Genomic DNA, 13382 nt, shown 5'->3' on the forward strand with positions numbered 1-13382 from the left:
TAATTTAGGGAACTGAGCAACTATGGCTGTGATAACTTCCTATCAAAATGGGGCATAGGACTGCCCCAGCTTGGAGAATAGACACTGAATTGTAAGTATTCCTGAGTTCCAAGTCCTAGATCTGAGTCTTGTATAATTAAAATCCTAATCCCTTGGTCTGCCATTTTGGTGTAACAGACCCAATTAGAAGTAGCTGGAGGAGGGATGACTGGAATTTTAATAGACAAAATAAATCTCATTTATTTTTAGAATAATAGGCCTGAAACCCAGTCTGGACCTGGCACTTGGGGGAGACTTGTAGCCAGGTAGCCAGTTGCCTAGTTTTACAAAAAGTAAGGTTGCAGTTACTAGCTTTCAGCAGACATTGTTTTGAGAATGGTGGCATTTAAGCCTGACACAACTCAGAAAACTCAACTGTTAGCAATACAACGTCTAATCTGAAATTACACCATAGTGTCACCTAGTTATTTTCCAGGATGTCTGAACCATACCCACTCTATTTTGACTTTTTAACTGTAAAATTTTTTTTAATAGCCAAAGTTGATGTCACCACTAATGACATCAGTGCTCCTCTAGGTATGAAAAGATGTAAGAATTGGAACTCATAAAATCTTTTCTTGACAGGATCTAACTATCTGAAGACCTGTTCTGCCGATTTTTTCCAGAGCACAGCGCGCCTCATTCTTAATTTTAACCCTGAACTCTTTTCAGGGGCATTGAAAGTCAGCAGTTGCAGTGGCCATGATTTAATCTTTGTAGACGTAGATGGCAAGTCTCAGTTTTCAGTTGGCAGAGCCCTTTTTTGTTCATAAACTTGACCATGATTTTGAGTGGGGCATTTCATGACCATTTTATCTCATGGTGCTGAGAATGTCCATTCTCAGGTTTGGCAAAGATTTTGTTGATAAGCCACTCAATGTGTTGTTACTGGACTAGGCCATAAAACAGTATCCAAAATTTTCTGGACCACCTGTCTTACTAGCCTCTTGGTCCAGGAAAATACCTCCTCTTGTTGCTTTTTTCATATATAGAGTTACACTGTTACCATCATTGATCTCATATGGAACTATATATTATTTTATCAGAGGCCTCAGTCATACATTTGGCAGTGTAAGAAATAGCAATTTTGTAAAACAGGTGAATGTTTTACAAATAATATATTTGTTATGTTACAAATAACATAGCCAGAAGTATTAGTAAAGTCACAAGTAAGACTTAAGAGCTTTCATTAGATATGGCCCAGTATATCTCAGGTCATCTAACTTAGACTGCTCTGTAGAATCTTTATCTTTTCTATAAGGCACATAGTCCAGTTTTTTAGTGTTCCTAGACTGATTATCTTACAGTTCAGTTCAGTCGCTCAGTCCTGTCCGACTCTTTGCGACCCCATGAATCGCAGCATGCCAGGCCTCCCTGCTCATCACCATCTCCTGGAGTTCACTCAGACTCACGTCCATCGAGTCCGTGATGCCATCCAGCCATCTCATCCTCGGTCGTCCCCTTCTCCTCCTGCCCCCAATCCCTCCCAGCATCAGAGTCTTTTGCAATGAGTCAACTCTTCGCATGAGGTGGCCAAATTACTGGAGTTTCAGCTTCAGCATCATTCCTTCCAAAGAAATCCCAGGGTTGAGCTCCTTCAGAATGGACTGGTTGGATCTCCTTGCAGTCCAAGGGACTCTCAAGAGTCTTCTCCAACACCACAGTTCAAAAGCAGCAATTTTTCGGTGCTCAGCCTTCTTCACTTCTTAGCACTAAGTGCCGGTGGCGGCGAGCTGGCGCACTAAGCACAGCTGAGAGGAGCTACTCCAGGTCCGAGGTCAGGGGCAGCGGCCTAGAGTGCCAGGCTGCGACAGCGCGGGAACGGCCAAGAGGAGCTACCCGCGTCCGAGGTCAGGGGTGGCAGCTGGGAGGAGCCACCCACGCCCGAGGCCAGGGCCTGCGGCCAGGAGGAGCATCCCGAGGAGCGGTGGCTGCCCAGGCACAGGAGGGCCTAGAGGACCCACGTTGAAGGTCAGGAACGGCGGTGGTAAGGAGATACCCCTCATCCAAGGTAAGGAGCAGCGGCTGTGCTTTGCTGGAGCAGCCCTGAAGAGATACTGCATGCCCAAGTTAAGGGAAACCCAAGTAAGATGGTAGGTGTTCCAAGAGGGCATCAGAGGGCAGACACACTGAAACCATGCTCACAGAAAACTAGTCAATCTAATCACACTAGGACCACAGCCTTGTCTAACTCAGTGAAACCAAGCCATGCCTGCGGGGCAACCCAAAATGGGCGGGTCATGGTGGAGAGGTCTGACAGGGCGTGGTCCACTGGAGAAGGGAATGGCAAACCACTTCAGTATTCTTGCCTTGAGAACCCCATGAACAGTGTGAAAAGGCAAAATGGTAGGATACCAAAAGAGGAACTCCCCAGGTCTGTAGGTGCCCAATATGCTACTGGAGGTCAGTGGAGAAATAACTCCAGAAAGAATGAAGGGATGGAGCCACAGCAAAAACAATACCCAGTTGTGGATGTGACTGGTGATAGAAGCAAGGTCCAATGCTGTAAAGAGCAATATTGCATAGGAACCTGGAATGTCAGGTCCATGAATCAAGGCAAATTGGAAGTGGTCAAACAAGAGATGGCAAGAGTGAACGTCGACATTCTAGGAATCAGCGAACTAAAATGGACTGGAATGACTGAATTTAACTCAGATGACCATTACATCTACTACTGTGGGCAGGAATCCCTCAGAAGAAATGGAGTAGCTATCATGGTCAACCAAAGAGTCCAAAATGCAGTACTTGGATGCAATCTCAAAAACGACAGAATGATCTCTGTTCGTCTCCAAGGCAAACCATTCAATATCACAGTTATCCAAGTCTATGCCCCAACCAGTGACGCTGAAGAAGCTGAAGTTGAATGGTTTTATGATTATCTTTAGTATGCTTTAATTGTTTTCAACACAGAGGAGACTTTAAACCTAAATTACCATATCCTGGTGTTATCTATATAAATCTATCTCATAATTGTGGGAGATTTTTGTTGTTGTTGTTGAAACTTTTCTTGTTGCTCTGATTGAGCTTGAGTAATAGAAGAAAGCTCAAATTTATGGCCAGAGTCAGAGAAGACATTATTAATTGGCCCAATGAGGGGATCCCATCTAGTAATATCATAGTGACCTGAATATGACTATAATTTTTTTTAAGTAAAGTTTTTCAGGGCCAACCATTTAGAGTCTTGTAGAGAATTTTGCAAAGGTAACCCAGAACTAGACACAGATAATTGGCCACAAACCCAACAACTGGATTGATTTTTAAAACTAGCATAGGATCAGGCCTATGATAGAAAAGCACTTGATTTATATGCAAAGGTCTAAGAAGTCAAGGAAACATTACAAATGATCATACGAATCAGGTCCAGCACCTTTGGTAAGCTGTCTACCTCTGATGTCATTGTGTTCTCATCCTGGTGTAGTGTAGTTTCTCCTCTGTTTGAGCATCCTTTTAAGTGAGATCGGGTCAGCTATCTTCTCTATAGACCAATCCAGTGTAGGGGCCTTTGAAAGTGAGAATTAGTCTAAGAGTTAATTTTTCTTTAGTTTCATTGTGCATGAGCTAGTTAAGAGTACCTGATAAAAAAGTCCTTCCATCCAGATTGGAGACAGTCCCTTAAACTATGTCTTTTTTCAGTCCTGGTTGCAGGTCATGAGGCATTTGATCTTCATCCAAAGATAGATTACTGAGATAAGCTTCAGAAACAAATTTAGGGTGTTCTTTAAGAATTTAATTAAATTTTACATTAACATCGCATAACAGCAAAGATCTGTCTAAGAAATGAGTTTTACTATATGCAGACCTCCATTAACAAACTAGGATTTAACATTTATTGAGACATCTTTTTCTCCCTAAAATTACCCTCATTTTTATCAAATATAACCAAATTAAGCCTAGTTTGTTTGCAAAATAGATCTGTTTTCACTAATTTTGGTCTGATGATTTATATAACCATAATTGATCATAGCGGAGAAAGCAATGGCACCCCACTCCAGTACTCTTGCCTGGAAAGTCCCATGGATGGAGGAGTCTGGTGGGCTGCAGTCCATGGGGTTGCTAAGAGTCGGACACAACTGAAGCGACTTAGCAGCAGCAGCAGCAGCAGCAGCAATTGATCACAGACTTTTTATTTTGCTGAAACATTTATGGAGTCTCAGACTGAACTTTTAAAATAAAACAGGGCTGGGAAACTCACACCAAAGGCTTATCACAGATTTTGCCTAACAACTCTAAGTGAATTTTTTCTTTTTTAAGGTCTCAAAATTTCTTGAGATTTTTTGTACCTGTTAGTGAGATAACCTTCCTAATTCATTTCATAAACTTACTAGAAACCTAAAAGTTTCCAATTTTTGGAGAAGTCAGAGAGAAAATATAATTGTTTCATTTATAATGTATAATTTTACCAAATATTGTCATAATTAGAGAGGAAGGTTTTCTCTATCCCTGGAAAACATAAGATTTAAACCCGTAATTTTTCAGACAGAAACCATAAAAGTTATAAGCATATTCTCTGGTTTATTCAGTCCTTTTGTTAACTTTTGTGAAGTCATCAGGTTTTCCATTAGAATACCAGGACATATCAGAATGTTAAGAACTCCATATAATTTCTAGGATATCTGTATTAGTAATTTTACCATACATTATAACATAAGCGGATTTATTACTCATTTGATAATCTTCATGTAATTTAACCAACCAAATAAGCATAGTTTAATATCTCTCTTTGGGATGTTTCAGGGGGCCTCTGAAGTTAGCTAGAGGTCAAAAGAACTTTAAAAGAATTCGATTTAGGAAATTTTATCAAAAAGATAAGAGTTTAGAACATTTGGTCAGATTTAGTTGATGGGTGTATCATTTAGCTTGTTGATATGACACAATGGGTATAAACACCAAGGCTCAAGGTCTAGTGAAAGTCAGCTCTGCCATCTTGGACCTATTTGGCTCTAACCAGTTTTCTGATGGCTGTGTCATTCCTAACAAAATCCATATACCTAACTGACTGTAATCCAATTTTAGAAAATCCTGATCATGCATAACTTTTTAGTATTTTTCATATCTTTTTTTTTTTTTTACTGAAAACATACTTTTTACTTTCCTTTAGCAACCAAGAACTAACTTTTATATTAGCATTTTATAGATTGGTGAGCATAAATACCAGTGATAATTTCTAAAACCCTTGCTTTCTTAGAACATTTTAGGATGGCACCAAACATTATTTACTTATAGTCCCAAATCTCTTAGTTTCTCTGTAAAAGGAAATTAGTGTTTATAGTAAATGTTTCAAAATCTTATTTTACTTGGAAATGGCCTAACTAGTCAATGGACTTCCAACACTTAGCACACTTAGCACAACCCTTAGAAATTCAAGTTATGCCAATCTGGAGAGACTATTTTAGCCAGATATTTTTAAAGAATAATTTTTTTAATAGAATTTATATAAAAGCTCATGTCTCATTTACATTTTTTTAGAAGTTTTTTCACTCGAGGTAATTTTCTTGTTGACAAATTTGTAACAGATATGATAATATTTAACTTATATTAAACCGAGGTATAATGAAAATATTTTGCTTAATGTTAATTACTCTAAGACATGTCTATATTAGATAGGTCAACAAACATTAATATCAGGTATTTAATACTGAATATTTACCAGTTCACATGAACCTGGAATTTATTCATTTAGAATTATTTGATTTGTAAGCACTTACCTTTTTTAAGCCAATTAAATAGAGCTCATTTACAAATTAATCTCAAAAATATTATCCAGAGATAAAAACACACTGAGACATATTTAGACAGACACAATGCAAGATCTAACTTCATTTTCTAAGTTTAGTCATGAATTAGATATTATAATATGAATTTTACTAGTTTATAAAAAACAGAATAAAACTTTTAAAGGCTTTTTCCCATTTTTCCTCAGTGTCAGGGGTTAGAGATGGTCTAGATAGGTGTTCCTGAGAGCCCTGGTCTCAAGGCACAGGGAAAGAAAATCAAGTTCTAACAAAATGGTGGCAGGTCTAAACCAAGTGGTGGCCAGACAAAGCAAAATGGGCATCAAAAATCACAACACAGAACACAGAGTTAAAACACACACATATAAACCTGGCAGTCCTCATCAGACACACCCATAAATACAAGAATACAGTCTCTCAGAAAACCTATGGAGACACAGAACTTCAGATTCAAGTACTAACACTTTAAGGAAAACATCTCAGTGTTATGCCGAGTTCGAGTTCCCGAAACTGAGAGAATAAGACGTCCACAGCAATGCAAAAGCATAAAGGGGTTTTATTTCTAGCTCGAGCCAGGGCTCCCGTCTCATCTAGCACAGTGGAGTCTTGACAAGAGCCCCGAGCCCTGGGTTACAGCAGTATTTATAGGTTTAGGACGAAGACAGAGAGTTGGCAAGGGCTTATTGGCTGCAGGAGTTTTCTGGTCTTTACTGATTGGCCAGAGTTATCATCCCCGGAAGCATGACTCAGGGATTATTTTTGGCCTAGTGTACCTCTCTGAGCCTGTCATGGCTCTGGTGAGGTTGTAACACTCACGTCTTCAAAGACTTCAAAGGGAGGAAAGGAAGCCAGGTTGAAAGAAGGGGGAGGAAGCAGGAGAGGGGAGCAAAAGGGGTGGCCTTACAGACATCTGCCACCTGCAGATACCCAGGCGTTATGAGACTTTACTCTGGGCCTCCAGAGAAGGGAGGACTGGAACTCAGCCCTACCAGAAATCAGACCAGAACAGAACCAGAATTTGAGTTCTCTGCCAAGAGGAGGTCATCAGTCTCCAATCCTCAGCTCAGGCCAGGGCCCTTCGACCAGATTCCTGCATCCAGGACTGGGGGACTAGAAAAAAGGGGGAGGATAGGAAGGGTTAAGGAGAGGAAAGAGAGAGAGAAGGGGAGAGAGGTTAATAAAGTCTCTTGTTCCTTACCGGTCGGGGCACTCTGGCCAGTTGTGTGTGTCAGGAGGAGACCAGGGACAAAAGGGTCCCAGTTGCAGCCATTGGGTCTGGTCCATTGGCAGGCAAGCTGGCCCGAGTACCCCGAGTGGTCAGGATGTCAGTCTCAGCGAAGAAGAGTCCCCGCCAGAGTTGCCATTTGTTGCAGGAAGGCGGACCCCTTCCAGGGCCCGAAAATGGGCTCTTGTCTAACGCTCGGAAATGAATTGTCCGAGGAGACACATGTGCTGACAAAGCAAGAGATTTTATTGGGAAAGGGCACCCGGACGGAGAGCAGTAGGGTAAGGGAACCCAGGAGAACTGCTCTGCCGCGTGGCTCACAGTCTCGGGTTTTATGGTGATGGGATTAGTTTCTGGGTTGTCTTTGGCCAATCATTCTAATTCAGAGTCTTTCCTGGTGGCACACGCATTGCTCAGCCAAGATGGATGCTAGTGAGAGGGACTCTGGGACGGACACACAGTGTCTCCTTTTGACCTTTCCCAAACTCTTCCGGTTGGTGGTGGCTTATTAGTTCCATATTTCTTACCAGGATCTCCTGTCATAAAACAACTCATGCGAATGGTTACTAAAGGGCCTGGCCAGGGTGGGCAGTTCCAGTCAGCGTGCTTCCCCTAAGAGTAAAGACTGCTCATAGACCCTGAACTCTCCTCTTCCTCCTTCCCTGGCACAAGGCCAGAGTATATCCTCAGGCCCCTGGTGGGAAGACGTGGGCATCTGTCTAAATCCTCTCTGATGGAATGTGACGGGAAGAGCTGTGTACACTTCCAGGACTTAGGGTGTGTGTACACTAGGCCTTAGGGTGACCCATACACCCCCTGATGCTTCCTTTCCTCACTCACTAGAACCCACAGCTACCCGGCCTTGACCACAAAGGCGGCAATGCCTTAGAGCAGGTGTCAGTAAACTACAACAGCCACAAGCCAAATCAGGCCCAATGCCTGGTTTCATAAATAAAGTTTTACTGGAACACAGCCAGGCTCACTCGTGTACACGTGGCCTATTGCTGTTCCTATACAACAAATGGCGGAGTTGAGTAGCTGAGACAGAGATGAGCCCAGAGACACTAAAATACGGTCTGTTTATAGCAAACATTTGCCAACCATTGTTCTTATGTATACAGTAGGCACTCCATAAGTGAAAAATATTAACTTTCATTAAATGGGCCCCACTACTTCCACCACCAAATGTACTTGAGACACACCTATCTTGATACTTCCAGCCCTTTCCTTTGTTAACTACTAAAGTACCAGAAATACATGATATAGTGACAAATACTAATATCTTGCTTCCAGCCTTCCCAGCTCCCGACCCCCACATCAGTCCACCCTGCACACACAGGGGCCAGAGGAATCCTCCTGGAACACTATTGTAATCCCACCTACCTGTCTCCCTGCTGCCTTGATATCAAATCAAAAGACTTACTACACTTAGCTTGCCAGCCACAGTAACCTCTCTCCCCCAAATCAAACTTAACCCCAGTCCTACCTGAGAGCCAGAGCTGGGACCAGATGAGGTGAGTGAGACACCTCAGGCACACAATTTGGATGGGCACCCAAAGTCAGTCATCGGAACAGATAATATTTTAATGCAGTATTTTTAAAAAAATCAACATGAATGCAAAAAGGGTTATAAACAACAAAAGACCGAAATTTTAAACAAGTCTTTCAGAATTAACCCCCACCTGCTCTGCATGAGTTTACAGTTTCTTTGACACAAAAAAGGAGGTAATCAGGGGCCAGCTGCCCTCTGCCCAGGTAAAACCCACGGATCTGCAGAGATCCTTCTGAATCTCACCCCCCAACTCCATAACCCAGCCTCCTTGCTCTGCTTCCAGTACTGACAGAATCTTAGCTCTTACTAATGGAAGACATAATGTTTTAGCTTTGAGGTGTGGAGCCCCCTGCTGACTCTAGAGCCAGGTCTAATCGCTTTCCATTAGCAGCAGAACCTCTTGACATTTGCTGTGTCTATATCCTGCCATCGGTCGGCTGTTCTTATACCCAGTGATCCAACCCTTCACAGTTACACTGGGTGACCGTCTCTGTCTCAGTGGACAGAGGAGCCTCACTGTTACATGTAGTTCACTCAACAATGACCCCGGCTTTTAGTAAAAGAAAGATGCCGGTCGCACCGTCTTTGTGGTCCAGGAACCCAGACTCTAGCAGGAAAGGTGCAGACAGGTACTCAGATCGGTGAAAACAATCAGTGAAAAGAGCAAACGTGTCAGAGGCAGTGCTGCAGAGGCGCAGAGACAGCAGCGACCCCCACTCAGAGGCAGTCAGGGCAGGGGGCCATTGGGCCTTAAAACAACTAGGGATGGAGGCTGGGTTGGGGTGAAGAGGGTGGGAGCGTTTTAAGGAGAGGGAAGAGTGAAACAAAAGCAGAGAGAGTGTCAACTATAAATCGGCACTTGCCATGGGCACTTGCCATCTACTTCTAAGGATTAAACCACGTGCTGCAATAGCTGATTTTCAACACCCATGACAAGAGTCCAGGGTGGAGGACAGAAAGGAGGCACTCTGTGCTGGGGAAGAGAAACTGGCAGGACAGGTCTTCAGATAAGATATTTTCAGGAGTCAACTTTATGAGCCCAATCCTTGTATCTCCTCCTCCTATCTAGTAAAGCACTAAAATTGTTCGTGGGGACGACTGTTCCTCATGACTAGCAAAAGCTTCACAAAACTAGAAGTAAGTTTCTGGAAAAATGTGTGTTTCATTGCATGTATTCCTCCTTCACCAATATCATATACAGACTGACCTGTCCCCCGCTGCCTCTTTGGAGCAGCTTCTCAGGAGCTATCTGAGGTGCTGTCTCCCAGGCTGCAGCCCTCATTTTGCATTTTCCAATAAAACTTAACTCACAGCTCTCACACTGCGCATTTAAGGCGACAAGAGGAAAGGGACTTGCATAGTTGCTGCTCAGGAGGCAGGTGGCAGGTCTAGCTCGGACCTTCTCTAAGTGCCTTTTAGCTGAAGTTACAAGACTAGAATTCTTTTCCCACCACTGTGAGGGTCCATTGTCCAGCTAGCAGTGTTTGTCTTATCACAATATGAATAATTTCCAAAAGGTCATCACCTCTTCTCACTCACAACGGGGAAGCTGCTCAGAACTTTCTTTCTTTCTTTTTTTTTAAGTCATTCTTTTACTCAACATTTGCTTTGGGTAAGAATCTGTTATTAGCTGTGTCCTCCTCCCCAGGGCCATTCACCTTCTATGCCTTCTCTGACCGTCTCAAGCTTTGGCACCCCTACTACAGGAATTCCAAGCTGAACACAGCAGCTGGACAGAGATTTCGCTGGATGCAGGGCCTTTCAAAAGTGCCTGGCCTTGAAAATCTTTATCTACAGATAAGAAGCTTGGCTGAGTGAGATGCTTTCAGAGGAACAGTGACTTTAACAGCTGCACACTTCCCACATTCCCTGGGCAAACCCCAGCTTAGGGACCCCCAGCCCCCTTTCCCCAGCGAGCAGTTAGTCTGCATGGAGTACAGCTTAACAGGTGTTAGCCATTCCTGCCGGTGCGGGGGAGGGGGTCTGTGCAAGAGGGCTCCTGCCTGCCCCTAGAGGCCCCAGGAACGCCAGAACCTTGTGTTCTGATCATGTTTATCCCTTGTTCACCACCAAGGAAGGACCTCCCTGACAGCTCAGTTGGTAAAGAATCCGCCTGCAATTCAGGAGACGCTGGTTCGATTCCTGGGTCGGGAAGATCCCCTGGAGAAGGAATAGGCTACCCACTCCATTATTCTGGCCTGGAGATCCCATGGACACGATTGAGCGACTTTCACTTCACCACCAAGGAGGAAATCTCCACTCCTCTCCTGCTGTGCCCTCTCCTCCACCCAGTTCTGTTTCTCCTCCCCAGTAAACACCCACTCCTAACCAGAGCCCAAACCCCTCTACTATGGGGCTCACAAAACCCTCCACACCCTCAGCCCTCACCTCCTGCAGTAACTGACACCTGGCTCCCCGCCCCTGAGATTTGGGCTCTCCCACAGCCCGACCCTGGAGAAGGCAATGGCACCTCACTCCAGTACTCTTGCCTGGAAAATCCCACGGACGGAGGAACCTGGTAGGCTGCAGTCCATGGGGTTGCTAAGAGTTGGACATGACTGAGTGACTTCACTTTCACTTTTCTCTTTCATGCATTGGAGAAGGAAATGGCAACCCACTCCAGTGTTCTTGCCTGGAGAATCCCAGGGATGAGGGAGCCTGGTGGGCTGCCATCTATGGGGTTGCACAGAGTTGGACACGACTAAAGCGACTTAGCAGCAGCACAGCCCACCCCGGCACAGGTTGTCCACTTTCTCACACTCACACATTCTCACACAGAGTTCAAGGTCAGGAGGTGGGGTCACCAGTTTCCCTACTCCCCAAGGCCACCTCCACACCATTTCCCCTCCGCTCTCTGAGGTTCAAGCCAGACCTCAGCCCATGCTCACCTCCTTCCTCGCCACTCCCCTTACACGCTGAGCCTATGGCCTTGGGCTCGCAGTGGCCTCTGTGGTCAATCCACCCCACGCTCTGGGCTCTCTGTTCCGTGATCTCCGAACACCTTCCCCTCCACTCCATTTCAGCCAGATTCCCTGGGGCAGAACCTCCTCCTGATACCCAGAACCCAGACATTGTACCACTTGTTCTGCTCACCCATCCTTCGGGCCCATTCGTCCAGTTTCTCCCACCGCATTAGCAGTCATGCCTCTGCAAAGCCTCAAATTCGTGCACTTCTCCAGTTTCTCCCAGTCTACCAGCCCCTTCTGGCCTTACATCACCCACTCCCTATCCTGTTCGAAGTGCGTGCTCCATCTCTTCAATCACTCTCTTGTTCAACTCCTCAACATCAACGCTGTCTTTCCTAACTTTCACCCCAACAGCCTTTTTCTGTGTAGCCCTCACAACGGAGCAAAGCACACAGCCTGGGAGAGGCCCCCAGATCAATGGCCACACATCTCAGCGGGGTCCTCGAAGCTGACCACCGTTTCTCTGTCCTCGTGCTCCACCCTGGGGAGCACACTGCACCTCTGACCTAACCCTGATCCATTCTCTCCAACTCCTGTCTGGACAACCTCTCCCCCGACCCAGAGACTTCAAGCATCTAGACACATGAAAGTGCTCTGGTCTCTCTTCTCTGAAAAGAAGACAAATCAGTCTTCTCTTGAGCACATTTCCCTCCACCTCCTGCCCCGGCTTTCTCCTCCAGTTCGTAATCATATCTAAATCCCTACCTCCATTTCCTTACCTCCTGGCTCCTTGCCGGCCTGTCATCATCCGGCTCCTGCCTCCAACAACCACAGCTGCTCTCACAAGTCACAGGCGGGTACCACTTAGTGTTCGGAGACAGCAGAACCCTCCCCTTCCCTGTGTTTCTGAGACATCACACTCTTGCTGTCTACCTGTATATCTCAGCCCCCTCCTCCCCTGACCCCTGCGGTCATCCAAGATCTCTCACAGGTCTTGTGCTCTCACAATTTCCACGTCCAACAAACACAGATGCCTCACAAATCCACATTTTCAGACGTGTTCACCTAACTGCCTCCTGGACTTTTCCACTCATGCTGCAGATTCTGCACAGTAACAACATGGCCACAACCAAATTATCTTTCTCTTCGACTCACTTCTCTATGTCCCTCTTCTCAGTGATTGGGTGCCCCAACCTGTCCTGTTCCAGGGCAGACCCAGGTCCAGTATGTAATTAAAGATCAATATTCGCGCGGCCTGAAAACGAACCCTTGAGCCTCCCTTATTCTCCACAGCGAATCACCAAGATCTGGCAATTTTACCTCCTCCTATATCACCGTGCTTCTTTCTGAACTGAGGCTGGCTGCCTCCTACACCTCCTTCGGAAAGCTTCCGGTACCCTCAACTCCGGCAGGCCAGGGATCTTGCCCCCTGTTCCCAGGCCCGCGACTGCTGCCACGGCACGGACCACCACCACGCAAGGTCCAGCCGGCCCTGGTGGGTGAGACCCCACTGCACTGGGCGCTCCATCCCCGTTAAGTCCCCACGGCCCGGCACAAAGGAGCCGCCCGGCAAGCACTAAACGGATGGAGTGAAGGAACGGAAGAGTAATAATGAGTGAAAGGGCCACGGAGGGCAAACGCCGCGAAGCCAAGCGCGCACGCGGCCGCGGAAAGAAGGCCGCCGGGTAGCGCTGCGGTGTGCGACCCGGACGCCCCGAGACGCCCCGGACAGCCCCGCCCCCGCCTCACGCGGCGCTCCTCGCAACCAATGGGAACTGTCCCCGGGCCCCCTCTGCGGACGCTCCCGGCCCGCGCGCGGCTTCTCAGCCAATGGGAGCAGCCGGCGTCGCCCTCGCGGCGGGGCGGGACGGGGCGGGGGGCGGGGCGCGGGGGCCCGGGACCGCTCAGGCGCGGCGCTTTCCCGACGT

At 46.1% G+C, this 13382-nt stretch overlaps 1 long non-coding RNA gene across 1 annotated transcript; it reads right to left on the reverse strand.

Annotated features, from left to right (window-relative positions):
- Window positions 1-1138: 1138 nt before the first annotated feature.
- LOC132657401 (uncharacterized) lies at window positions 1139-13149 on the reverse strand. The gene is made up of 2 exons (XR_009595514.1): window positions 2395-13149; window positions 1139-2096 (listed from the first exon to the last, which is right to left on the reverse strand). It is a non-coding gene; the product is annotated as an uncharacterized LOC132657401 (long non-coding RNA).
- Window positions 13150-13382: the final 233 nt, after the last annotated feature.

The sequence above is a fragment of the Ovis aries genome, chromosome 11 (genome assembly GCF_016772045.2).
Source record: "Ovis aries strain OAR_USU_Benz2616 breed Rambouillet chromosome 11, ARS-UI_Ramb_v3.0, whole genome shotgun sequence".
NCBI lineage: Eukaryota > Metazoa > Chordata > Mammalia > Artiodactyla > Bovidae > Ovis > Ovis aries.